Raw genomic sequence first — 14,828 nt, 5'->3', positions numbered from 1 at the left:
AAATATAAACACAAAAAGGCTGTCATTTATCATTTATACTGTCATTTATATTGCTAAATTACTACATCAATTTAGCAGTATCAGTACCAATATGGTTGTTCAAGACACTAAGTACTCCTCTCAAAATGCAACTTGGTGTAGAGTGTATTGTTTCACACAAGTATAATCAGTTAAAGATCCATTAAGCACTTTGAGATTTTATCTTCTTTTTCTTTCAGTGAATTTTTTGAGAGCCTAAAGTGTAAGATTGTTCACTTCTTAAGACCAACTTATCATTATTTAACAGATTGGGAACTTATACTATAACATTTAAATTCAGATAAGACATTGAGGAGCTAAACATGCTTTTTCTTCCAAAGGGAAGACTTTGTTTCCTTGTGAATATTGTCTTTATGTGCTCAGTACAGTATAGAGCACTTGGTAGAAGTTCAGTGGGTGTTTCTTGAATGGAATGAAATAAACATTCATCAAAAACATACAGTTTTTCTCCATGTGTTTATTGTAAGAGCATTTTACTATCACTAGAGAGGAAACTGGAGATGTATTTTAATATTATGTTCCAATTTCTAGAAACAAATTTGTGTCCAATTACTATTTAAATTAAATTTCAATGTTTATGCCTCATGTTCTTCATGCTGATGGAACTATTGAATATGACTTGAATTAAACATGAAGGATGTCACTCCGTACTTTAACAAGTCATTAGAGATTTAAAGACCAGTTGTCTGGAGTGATTTTTGAAGTCTTTCCATCACTGGGAACTTTTTTCTGAAGTAAACATCAGCATTTTTCAAGAGGAGTTGTTGGAGGGAGGAGAAAGCAAAATTTCAAATGCTGATGTTATTAGCCACACAGATTTTATTCCATGTTTTTCATTCCCTTAGCCTTGATTTATCAGTAGTCTTGAGATTTCATTGGAGTTTTACTAGTTTGCTTCTCTCACAGAATAACTTTTGACTTTGTTAAATATAAATTAATACTTAAATTCAGGAGAAATAATGAAAACGTTTTGACTTTGTCTTTCCATGTAAAAAATATAAAAAATATCGACTGTCATGAAGTCATAATTTTCCCAAAATCTTTTACTTAGATGGTAGCGGGACTGAACCATAAAGTTACTGTTTCCTGGTTCCCAGTTAAGAGTTCATTTTACTACAACTAACCTTATTTTGGATGCCATGTTCATGTTTTCATGTACTATTAAAATATCTCAAACTTCTTCATCACATTAATTCAGAAAGCAACTCCTCCAGGACACAAAAATAAACACACACACACATACACACACACACACACACACTTAAACAACTTTTTACTTTAAAAGACATCTGCAAGTGTATGTGCCAAGGACTGCACAAAGTAAATAACATGTTATCTCATTTAATTTGCACACAAAATAGTTGAGTGCATTGTGTTTTTCTGAGTTTATGAATGAGAATAAAGTTTTCTGATTTATGGCTGAATAAGATAAAATATCTTTCCAGTATCATGATTGGCAATTACAGACACAGTTATCAACTATGAAGTTTGTCACTGCATATGCTTCATACTGACTCTCTTTCCTACAATTCCTTATATGTCAGCATGTTGCAGAGAAATCAGAATCCAAGGATTCTGTACTTTTGTCATATGACAGTGTGTCAAAGCATTTGGAGGTATAGGAGCTGGCTTCGGGAAGGAAAAATTCCAAAAGTCACCAATCACTATGTTTTAAATATCTACATTAAATGGCTATAAAAGATGGAACTAAGACCAAACTATTTACTTTTTATGGAGATGAATCCTGGTTCAAGTTAAGAAGTGCTTCCTGTTTAAGCATCAAGGGGATGAAACCAACTGTTAGGACATGCATTCCTTATTATCACAGGCTTTAGTGTCTTACAATGTGATTTACTTTCCCATTTGTTCCTTTTCTCCCTTCCTATTTTCCTGTATTCCACAAAGCATTTCTGTAATGCATACTGTGTGCTGAGCACTATGATTGCGATTGAGAATAAAGGCAAGAATTGCTTCACGTTTCTCAAAAATCATTAATTCAGTGGTGGGTACAGATCCACCAATAATTGCAACAAGATGTGGCATATTTAAGGATAAAGATGTACAGAGAATTTCAAGAACATGTGTAGAAGAAGACTTCATGGAAGACGTAAAGTCAAAGCTAAGACTAAATGGGTTATTAGGGGTCATTCAGAGAAAGGAGAAGAAACAACCAAGGAAGGTGGGAGTTCTGAGAAGAAAGGGACAGGGCGGTTGCAGCCACCTAGGATGCCTGATAATGTGTGACAGGCAAGAGAGAAAGGAAATTAACACAGAAGAAAATGCTAAACTGAAATATTTATATTTATGTATACCTATGAATTCTTTTTGCCTTTGCTGATTTTGTTTACCTTCTTAGAGCCCATGAGCTTCTCTTCAGGACTTCTTCAGTTGAGAGTCAAATTGCCCTCAGCTGTTAAGAAGGATAGCCATTCTCCCATAAGATGTAAAGAGAGCCAGGATGTGAGAAACAAGTTTCTTCTAAATTGAACATTAAATAGATGTATCTTATTTCTAAATTACTGATCATGTGTGCAAATCTCATCAAGCATAAGATGGAGCTGTTTATACTCTGTGTTCATTGGAATATCAGAAATTTCCTTGCAAAATAGCCTCATAAACTGCAAAATAATATAGGATACTTTACTATTATCTGGCTGTATGGAAGAGCAAGAAAAGCTCAAGTGTTGAAGTCACCTAGTCCTTCTCAAACTGTGCCCCTTTGTGAATTATCTTTTCTTATCTTTCCTTTTCTCATAGGCAAATATGACAATAACATTCAACTTTTCAGATTAGCAGAAAATTCAACCAAATTCTTTTCTGTATAATGTCTCCCAAAGAATATTGATCCCCAATATTTTTAAGTATAAATATATATATACTTAAACATAATGAAATATATTTTAAAAATTCTACTTTACCCAAAGAAAATGACGGAGAATATTAAAATATTAGAGTTAAAATATTTTTAGAGAGCATTTAATCCTCCTGATGTATTCATTCATCCATTCATTATTCACCAATTAGTTCATTTGGTAAATATAATTGATTTCAAAGTGTTGGACACTGCGACACTGCATGTGCCCAAAGATACAACACAGGTTTCATATAGAGGACATCGCAAAAAGAGATACATATTATTCAGTGCAAATATTATTATTGCATGCCAAAGCATGGCACATAAAAGAATGAGTAAGCCCCTGTGTTATCAGGTCAGCTGCTAGGTTTGGGGCAGGTGAGTTAGGACAAGTTTTATCTCACATAACCAGAGGACTTCAAGCACCTTCAGTAATTAGGACTCCTATACCATGAGAAAGCTTAATGGTAAGCGTGTTAGTTTAGACAAAAATAGGGGCTGAAGTAGCAATACCTTCTCTTCCTCCTGGAGGCCTGCTAAGGTCCAAATATCTCGCTTCTCTCCCATCTTAGCCCCTTAATCTGAGGTGATAGTGCCAAGGCAGTAAGACTGAAGGTTCTGGAAGAATGGTCAGGATTCCCGGGTCTCTGTCCTTAATGTAACCTTACATAAATAGTAAATCATCCATCTTCCTGAGTTCTTATTGTTTTCATGTATTCAATTCTTCAAAAATAATTTGGTGTTCATGAAATACCTTATTTTACATTCCATTCAAACAAACAAAAAGAGAGCTGCATTTTTTTTATTCTAGTCCCTGTTAATATACACATTATTAGGTAAAGCATTCATTGATAATATTGTTTTTGTTGCTGGGGAATTTAATCAGCCATATGTTCCTGGGGGAACACTGGTTTTCAACAGAAGGATGTCTGTGAGCAGCAATGCTGTGCCAGATGATCTGATAAAAGTATTCCAGTGGGTAGCCAGTCGGGTATTGAGCAGGACAAGAGAGCAACCTCCACCACCCTGCCCCGCCCCCCCATCCTCCCCCCCACCCCCTCACTCCCGCCGCCACACACACCAGGAATGTTGGGCAACCATCAGGGGATGGTCAGGTGATTGTTAACCATTTCGCTAAAGTAATAATTGGCCCCAGCCGGTGTCAGGGAAAGGTGGTCGCCTAATAGATAGAAAACACCTGAAACTGATCAGTAGCTTCCTAATAAGGTCCCGAAAGTATGCCAACCTATAAAACCCCAAGCCAAGAGGTCAAGCGGAGCACTTGGTTTCTCAAGTCTCCCACTTGGCCCTCTTCCAAATTGTACTTTCCTTCTTTTTTTCTTCTTCCCTTTTCTTACTGTTCTAAAGCTTTTTAATAGACACATTTCTGCTCTGAGGCTTGTCTCGGTCTCTCCTTCTGCTTTCTGCCCCTCAGTTGAATTATTTCTTTTGAGAAGGCAAGAACTGAAGTTGCTGCAGACTGGTACAGATTTGCCGCCAGTGACACAGGGTAACTCAAATCTCTTCTACCACCAACAATCATCCTCTCATTTTACTCTTACAATAAATCTCTTTTGAGTATTAGAATCTTCATTTTATACATATGAACAGTAAAGACCAGAGGTATGTCCAGGCGCAGTGGCTCACTCCTGTAATCCCAGCACTTTGGCAGGCCGAGGCGGGTGGATCACCTGAGGTCGGGAGTTGGAGACCAGCCTCACCAACATGGAGAAACCTCATCTCTAATAAAAATACAAAATTAGCCGGGCATGGTGGCACATGCCTGTAATCCTATCTACTCTGGAGGCTAAGGCAGGCCTATCACTTGAACCCAGGAGGCAGAGGTTGCAGTGAGCTGAGATGGTGCCATTGCACTCCAGCCTGGGAAACAAAAGCACATCTCCATCTCAAAAAAAAGAAAAAAAAAGAACAGAGGTATTTAAAACTCTCCCAAGACTAACAGAATTAGTAAAGGATGAAAAAAGGAGATTTATAACATGGTAGAGTGACTCCAAAAGTGTTTTTTGTTTTTGTTTTTTTCTCTTCTGAAAGGCCCATCACAATGAAGCCACAAGGGCGGACTGACTGGCTTCAGCACGATCACTATGGCCAGTGTGCCTGCAGGGTGTCCCCACTTAAAGGTGTCTCTTTAAACTTGAAAAGCTCACCTGGCAAAATAAATACTATCACAGGTTCTGTGGAACCCTCAGATTTTCATAAAACATCAGATGTCAGAAAGAGATGAGCAACAGAAGCAGCAATTACCACGAATTCTCTGAAACAGTCTATCTCTTAATTAGCTACCATTCGAGGTAATAAAGTTATGTACCACTCAAAGTTACAGCTAAGTTCTTATCAGATTTTCCTAAGTAGATTCTTACACTAGAAAATGAAAGAACACAAAAGAATAATCCAAGAAGAGGGCATTCTAATTAGTATATTGTGTCTTACAGTCTTCATGTAAAGTATTTTCAGAAACTGATTCCTCAAATTGACAATCTCTCTCTTTGCAGCAGTCACCTTCTGCAGATCTGGATTTGGTATATACTTTGGTCTTCTCAAATTATTTTATTCTGTTCTCATTTTGGCATAGATAAATTCATCTCTTTGAATATATCAAATGTGGTTAGGAGCTACCTGCATATCTCTTGAAGAGCATGTCACATGATGTCTCACTTATCAAATCATGAATTTTAAGAATAGAGTGTCTGACAATTTCAATCTCTCTCCCTTTAGAGATAAGAAAACAGGTTCAGAGAAGACATGTGGCTCTACAAGATCTCACTGGATCTTAGTGCTATCTGTGTGCACACACACGTCAGAGTACTTGGGTTAATGTGTGTGTCAGGGATCACCTAACATGCACCAGGCCCATTACCAGAACAGGTTTTTTTTGTTTTTATTTTGTAATTTTAAAATCATTATGGGTACATAATGATTATATATACTTACAAGGTATATGTGATGTTTTGATACAAGCATTCAATGTGTAATGATTAAATGGGGGTAATTGGGGTATCCCTCACTTTAAGCACTTATCATTTCTTTATGTTAGGATCATTCCAATTCTACTTTTCCAGCTATTTTAAACTATGTAACAAATGATCGTTAACTATAGCCAGCCTAATGTGCTACCAAATACTAGATATTATTCATTCTATCTAACTGGATTTTTGCACCCATTAACCATACTTACTTTATTTCTGGCTTCCCACTACCATTCCCAGTCTTTGGTAACCATCAGCCTATTCTCTACCTCCATGAGTTTAATATTTTAAATTTTTAGCTCCCACATAGGAGTGAGAACAGGCAACATTTGTCCTTCTTTGTAGAAGGGTTTTTATACAATGTGATAATATAACCATAGAAATACATTACTCATGTAGTGATGCAGAGTGAGAGTGGCATGTGAATAACTTTCTGAAAACCAGAGAAATATTCACAGAGCAAAATGAAGTTTGAACTGAATCTTGAAAAATTAGACTCGTTAGTGCAGAAAAGGGTGAAGTACATCTCCTATAGAGAACTTTATGTGTAAAGGTAAAAATACTTGAAAAAGCTAGCTTGGAAGACCAGATAACTAGATGCAAATTACGAAGTTGTATTTAGCAATCCACAGCATGGTGCCTGGATTCAATAATTGCCTCCATTTCTCTCCCTTTTTCCTTTCTACATCTGAAACATAGGAAGACAAGAGAAAAAGGGAAAAGACAACATGTATATCAAATAAAGCATTTACTTCCACCAGAATTTCCAGGGCACCTCTCATGTTTTTATCGGAATTTGGGAAAATGTTCATCTTTGCCTGGCTTCACAAATGTGAATTCCACTGGGCGAAGGGGAACTTACGATGAAATCAACATGTGTTAGCCAGGCATGTGAGGTTCCATCGTTCATGCTTTCCCAGCCACACTTGGATCTCATGTCTTGATACCCCTATTCCAGCTCATCAATGTCCTAGGCCACACCCTGTCTAAACTGGTGGTTTAAATGGCCATGTCCTCTCACCTTACTGTTCTCTTACACATACTGCTACCCAAAATAATCTTATCCAATCCCTTTTCTCTGCTAAGCTAAATTCTGCCAATACTTAATACAGATGTCACCTCCTGTATTATTCTTTTAGAGCTGCCATGACAAAATATAAAGAACTGGGAGCCTTAAACACTATCACACAGTGCTTTAAAATAACTGTGGTGGGTTTTATTGAATTAACTCTACTTCTATGAATTTTTTTCTATGTATATTTGTATTAATCTGTTTTCACACTGTTGTAAAGAACTACCCGAGACTAGGTAATTTATGAAGAAAAGGAGTATAATTGACTCACAGTTCCGCAGGCTGTACAGGACACATGGCTGGGAGACCTCAGACAACTTTCAATCATGATGGAAGGGAAAGGAGAAGCAGGAAGATGTCTTAAATGGCTGGAGAAGGAGGAAGAGAGAGCAGTGGGTGATGCTACATACTTTTAAGCAATCAGATGTCATGAAAACTCACTATCAAGAGAACAACATGGGGAGATCCGCCCCTATGATTCAATCACCTCCCACCAGGCCCCGCCCTCAACACATGGGGATTACAATTCAAGATGACATTTGGGTGGGGACACAAAGCCAAACCATATCAATATTATAGTTTGTTTTAGAGGCTTTTACTTTAGATTATTAACATTTAGTGGAACATTACTTTTAACACAATATTAACTTATTGTCATTATTATTGCTATTTAAATATTATCTTTACTACTGGAATAAAATCTCCATGATGGTGGAGACAGTATCTACCATCTTTAATGAGAAATCACTAGACTCAACTAGTTTTGGTATTTACTATGTACTTACAATAGTTTCGGGAACTAAGTGTTGAGTAAATTATGTCTGTACAATTGAGAGGTCTTTGAAAGATTGTGATGTGAGAAAGAAAAAGATGATTTAAGACTGGGGGTTGGAAGTACACTCAGGCAGCTGTGTTAAGGATGTTTTAAATTGGGGCAGAGAAACCAGAGACAGATACAAGCTTAGAGTAAATATGCCTTCAATAAAAACCTCAACACTGAGTCTCAGCATTTCTGAGGATATATAACACTCAGATTATATAATATGTCTCAGAAATCTGTAGGATCACCCACAAAAACAACAATAAATCAAATGCTGAGTGACATTGTGAAAAAACAAGGCAAATTTCAAATTAGAAAAATGATGTGTGGCTCCTTCTCGTTTTGCATACCTTATGGCAACTCACTCCTGCACACACTTGTATCAGGACAAGACCCAACACCAGGACCTCCTGGTGACTGAATAAAGGAATGCCCTAGAAAATGTTTTCAGTGTGGTGGTGTTTTCCTTTAGGGTCTGACCTTTAGGATGTAATTGATTGGTGACTCAATAAATTAACATGCTAATTATACTTCTTCATGTGTGTACTAAAAAAGTTATTTGAAGGACCGTATGTTGCACATGGAAACAAACACTTTCACATCTGTTAATTCAATGTTCCCAAAAATCTAATTTTGGGAATTTGACATTGCGGCAGGGAGGATATGTTCACACTGACTTTCACTTTATTCCTTGAATACTCCGTGTCCACTCCTTCTACTTCTCTTTGGAATCCTATTAATTATGGTCATCTCATGACTGACACTTCTCATTATTAAAGTTAAGGCAAAACTATTACCACCTCAGAGAGTTCTTTTCCATCCAATCCTAGAGTACATTATTTCAATTCTCAATCATGGCCTAATCATTTTCAAATGACCTTATTTTATTTCTACATAGTAGGTAACACTAAAATTACCTTGCCCTTTTTATTTTTTGATTTGTTCTTTTTTATATCATGTCACTGGAATCTCAATGGAGTGAGAGATCTCTTCCTTTCATGTTTATCACTGTATCACAGGGTCAAGGATGGTGATTGTCACATTAAGGGTGCTCAATAAATATTTCAGATATAGATGAACAAGTGAGAAAACAGGTCTGGAAAGCTAACTCACACAGCTAATAGTTTGTAGAACTGAGACACAATACTCAGATTTTCTAATTCAAAGTTCAATGTGCATCACACTGCTATCATCTACCAAACTTGGCTGTTAGTAGATTGTGCTATTAGTTTAGCAAATTGTTTTAAACAAGCAAATAAGCATGTACATTCCATATATATGTGTTTTATATATATAAAAATATATATATAAAACACATATATATGTGCAAAAAATGCACAGATCAAGTGCTAACTCTTTGATTATCAGGTTTGGACTCATTTGACAACTTCGAACACCCCTCTCCCAGCACTCTTTGTTTTTATTTCCAGGACAGGACCAGCAGAACGCACTTCTGAATTATGAAGTATGAGAGTGGTGAAAAATGAGATTCTTAAAATAAAATGAGAATCACTGTTTTGCAATTCAGGCTCTCTGTCTTTGTCGCTGCTTCTCACTTGCCTTTTTCTTACCTTCCTTCTCATGTCACCCAATATTGGGAGTTGGGTGTTTTGTGTTCTGAGATTTAAAAAAAAATCTCCGTGATGGATGAAAGTCTATGCAGTGAAGCATGCTATCAGACTTGAGCTATTTGTCACCAAACACTGACACTCATCTAGGCAAAGTTTTTGGTTCTGAGTCATGTCTTTGCTTCTGACAAAATGTCAGTGTTATTTGTCACCATCTGGTATTTATGCCACATCAGACTGTCACTGCTTGCCATGGGTCAGAACCACTGGGCAGGCAGGAGTCTTCACTGATTCTTTCAAATGATTCCCTAGAACAGCCCCTCAGCTTCACTCCACAGGTTCAAGTGAGATCTTTATTAAATGTAAATATTTAGCAGATATCAATGGATAACAAGATTGGATTCACCCAATGCCACTTTAAGAACTCATCAGTCTACCACGTCCCCAGTACTGATCACAGCAGCTCTAATTGCTATTTCATTCCATTAAACCCATATGACACATAAAAATATGGGGTAGATTTCTTCAAAGATTCAATAAAGACTGGAAAACATAGAAAAAAACGGTCAGTCCCACAAAGGGTTTATATGAGACACTGAGATCAACCTCCTAGGGAAAATCTCACTTCACTTAAAGCGAGGACTTGGCCTGAAGACAATGGTTCAGAAGTGATTTTGAGTACTCCAACTGTGGGCTGATGTAAGCTTCCTTCATTTTCAACCTTTATCACCAGGACTTTTAGCAATACCTTGAAATTAGAAAGTGACTAAAAGCAGAAAACAAATCTAGTTGATTGTGATACATACTGTAGTATTCACAGGTGAAATATTATTGAGAGGTGACAGCGTTGCTGGCAGCCCTCACAGCCCTCGTTCGCTCTCGGCGCCTCCTCGACCTTGGCGCCCACTCTGGCCGCGCTTGAGGAGCCCTTCAGCCCGCGGCTGCACTGTGGGACCCCCTTTCTGGGCTGGCCAAGGCCGGAGCTGGCTCCCTCAGCTTGCAGGGAGGTGTGGAGGGAGAGGCGCTAGCGGGAACCAGGGCTGCGCGCGGCGCTTGCGAGCCAGCTGAACTTCCGGGTGGGCGTGGGCTTGGCGGGCCCCGCACTCGGAGCGGCCAGCCGGCCCTGCCGGCCCCAGGCAATGAGGGGCTTAGCACCCGGGCCAGCGGCTGCGGAGGGTGTATTGGGTTCCCCAGCAGTGCGGCCCACCGGCGCTGCGCTCGATTTCTCGCTCGCCAGGCCTTAGCTGCCTCCCCGCGGGGCAGGGTTCGGGACCTGCAGCCCGCCATGCCTCAGTTTCCTCCACTCTGTGGGCTGCTGTGCGGTGGAGCCTCCCCGAGGAGCCCCGCCTCCTGCTCCAGGGCGCCCAGTTACATCGACCACCCAAGGGCTGAGGAGTGCCTGCGAGCGGCGCGGGACTGGCAGGCAGCTCCACCTGGCGCCCAGTGCCCGATCCACTGCGTGAAGCCAGCTGGGCTTCTGACTAGTGGGGACTTGGAGAACCTTTATGTCTAGCTAAGGGATTGTAAATACACCAATCGGCACTCTGTATCTAGCTCAAGGTTTGTAAACACACCAATCAGCACCCTGTGTCTAGCTCAGGGTTTGTGAAGGCACCAATGGACACTCTGTATCTAGCTACTCTGGTGGGGACTTGGAGAACCTTTATGTCTAGCTCAGGGATTGTAAATGCACCAATCAGTGCCCTGTCAAAACAGACCTCTGGCTCTCTGTAAAATGGACCAATCAGCAGGATGTGGGTGGGGCCAGATAAGAGAATAAAAGCAGGCTGTCTGAGCCAGCAGTGCCAACCCACTTGGGTTCCCTTTGACACTATGGAAGCTTTGTTCTTTTGCTCTTTGCAATAAATCTTGCTGCTGCTCACTCTTTGGGTCCACACAGCCTTTATGAGCTGTAACACTCACCGGGAAGGGCTGCAGCTTCACTCCTGAAGCCAGCGATACCACGGACCCATCGGGAGGAACGAACAACTCCAGACGTGCCGCCTTAAGAGGTGTAACATTCACAGCGAGGGTGCGAGGCTTCATTCTTGAAGTCAGTGAGACCAAGAACCCACCAATTCCTGACGCATTATGATGTCTAACTTTTAATTTGAAATGCTCCAGGAAATGGAAAAAAATACTCCAGGGGACAGGAAAGTGAGAAGGGGATAGAGACAACAAGATTGGAAAAATGTTGATGATTTTTGAGACTGTGGCAGGAACATAGGATTCATTGTACTGTTTTCTTATTTTGTGTTTATTTGAAATTTTCCAAGTTTTTTTTTTTAAGTGCAGAAAACATTCAAAAAAAAAACGTAAATAGGCCTGGTGAAGTGGCTCATTCCTGTAATCTCAGTACTTTGGGAGGTCAAAGCAGGAAGATAGCTTGAGCCCAGTAGTTCAAGATCAGCCTGGGCAACCTAGGGAGACCCCATCTCTAACAAAAATTTAAAAATAAATAAAAAAATAAAAACAGCCTGGTGTGGTGGTGCATGCCTGTAGTCCCAGATACTCTGGAGTCTGAGATAGGAGGCTTGCTTGAGCTCTAGAGGTGGAGGCTGAGATGAGCTGTGATCATGACACTGCACTCTAGACTGGGTGACAGAGCTAGAAGCTATCTCTAAATAAATAAATGAGGGCACTTCACTCTCACTAAAGTCTTTATATGACTTGTACATTCTGTGGAGATTCATTAAAATATCTGTAGGAAAATCAAGCTAAATTTGAAAAGGCAAAGAATTTGAGAGCGTATTCAAGAGGCAGAACCTTTGTCCAGAAGTGGACTATAGCACGAGAGAGTGTAAAACAAGCCGAAAGAGCAAAGCATAAACACACTGAAAAAATCAGAAGGAATCTATCTGAAGGCTGGTTGGGCTTCCTCCTCTGCAGTTCTTTGGGCTCCCTCACCTTAAGTGTACAGATTGTTTCTGATGCAAGCATCAATTTTACTGAGGTGCTTTCTTAATTCATCTTTCTCACGCAATGTATCACCAACTTCTTTCAGCAAATGGTATATTATTGCCTTTTGTGTCTAAAGGGCCAGCCTATGTATTTTACATTGTAGGTGTGCAAGGGGAGTATGTTGTTTTGCCATGCAAAAACAAAATGGAAACCCAAAAGCATACAAACTAAGACACCCTTTGAAAACTTGCTGAATATTCCCGGCTCAGGAGGTGAAGACATTTATTGTTATCATCACCGCCTTGCAGTTGCGGAGTTTCTCCTGTTTTCCAAAGTCCTTTCACACACTGCACATCCATAGAAGGTTTGGGCTATTGCACATGGTGTGGGCTTGGAAATCATCAGACATTTGTTCAAATGAAACATTTTATCTTCTCCCTCAACTAAAAATCTCTTAATAGCTTTCCATTACTCTTCAAATAAAAAACAAAATTGTTGCTGTCGTGTATGAAGCCCAGCATGATTCCTTCTCTCTTGTTATTTCCAAATGTATCCAGTGAAATGCTCCCCTCAGTCACAACGTGTCAGGAACACCAGCAGTTCTCAACTTTAGACCTGATGCATTATTTTCTTTCCAAAATTTATTCATGGCTTGGCTCCTTCTAACTCTCCCCTGCTCTCCTTCAATGTCACTTTTTCAGAGAATTCTTCAGCACCAATCTAAGGCAGGTCTCCTTCATTTTCCTTTCTCCAGTCACCCAATTTGTCTCATTAATCACATATCAAGATTTGTACTGATTGTATTTATTTATTGACTGTCTCCTCAGTTGACAGTAGACCTCATGAGGGAAGAATACCTGATTGTGTTGTTTCTCACAGAAAACCCAGCTCCTAGCACAGTGTCAGATACTTAAAATAAAGGCATGATTGCTACTCACTGAAATAAAAAATGACGGAATGAAAACTAAATGAATAAAAACAGAGCTGCCATTTACTGGCTGTGTAACAACTATGGATAAGTTCCTTCGCATCTCTGAATCTTTTTATTTTGAAGAAGGTCTTCTTGATTGTGTTTCACGTAAAGATTACTTAACACACCTGTGAGACCTGGTAGTTTTTATTGTTGCTATTACTGTGCTAAATATTCTTTTTCAGATCCACTTCCACTTCAGGCTAATGTGATTAAGAGCAACATTTGTTTAAAAAAATTTCTGCTTGCTGTTTTTACTATATGTTTATTAAAGAAGCCATTAGTCAAAAAAAAGTCCACTCATATCTTTTGATCTAACATATAACAAAAATGAATTGCAGGCATTTCTATACATGAATCTGTTGTGTTTAGAGGTGGGGTAGAGGAGGGATGGTAAAGTATCAGCAAAGTGTGTAGTAGTTGATAAGTTCTAAGTGAGTATACACAACATCAATAACTATATGTCTCTACCTCAATGTTTGTGTTGAAACTAAGAAGAGATCCTATTCTGTTATGTAGAAGGCACAAATAAAAATAGTTAAAAATGTAAAGTAGAATTTTGTTTTTACCAAAATCTTTTTAATCTGTAAAAGTTATGTCTACTTATTTTAACAAAAACATAAGAATTTATTTTAAAATAGAAAATGTAAATGATGCCCATCACAGTATAAACTTTGAGAGGAAAAGAAACACTAAACCTCTCTTGTTCCGTGCTGTACCTGTATTTCCTAGCATGGTTTTTGGCACATTGTAGACAATCAATAAATACTTGTGGAATTTATTAAATAATATTATCTAGATGGATACTCAATCAACATGCAGCAGAAGAGGTACTATAGAAACAAAGGGGGCACAAAAACACATGGTTAGTTGTGCTTCCCTGCCTCTCATTGGGTTATTGGCAAGAAAGTCCAAGGAGTGATCACAGAGGTTTTCAACAGGGCCATCAACACTTTGCAAAATGCTTACTAGGGAGGCTGTTGGCATATGCAATTCATCTATCTATAGCACTATTTATAAAATATCTACTATGTATTGGACACTGTCCCAGGTTTTGGGCAAATATGAGCAGCACGATAGAGAGTCTTTGTGCTCTCAGTTTTGCAGTGATGACACATAAATGATAACTAGACTGCTGTTCATGACCTAACTCTACCAGATCATAACAATCTGTGACATGGACTATATTATTTAAACTCTCAGCTCAGTTTCTGTGTGAAGATGGAGATAATAAAAATCTCTGTCTTAAAGATGTATTTTATATTCTTACTAGCACATTTCAAGGGCTTTAGTATATACCTGTCCCTAACGCTCAAAGAGATAATTAGGTACACCTCCCTGTTCTTGCATAGAATTTCTTTCATACCCCCTCTTAACAGACCTTATCTCTTTTTGATGCACTTACCTGTGTTTGTGTTCCCAGTAGTCTCCAGAGCAGGGCCATGTTACTCATGTTTGCATTGTTGGATTTATAGTTGATAAAACACGTTAGGTACTCAGAATATTCTTATTGAAAGAATAAAAGAGAACACACCATCTTAAAAATCCAAATGCTTGTTTCAGAGACTATGAATTAATACTAAAATCAGTTAGTTGCCACTGTTGTAAAATGCTGAT

This window comes from Pongo abelii, chromosome 7, assembly GCF_028885655.2.
Source record: "Pongo abelii isolate AG06213 chromosome 7, NHGRI_mPonAbe1-v2.0_pri, whole genome shotgun sequence".
NCBI lineage: Eukaryota > Metazoa > Chordata > Mammalia > Primates > Hominidae > Pongo > Pongo abelii.
Note: the sequence above shows the minus strand (reverse complement) of the source record.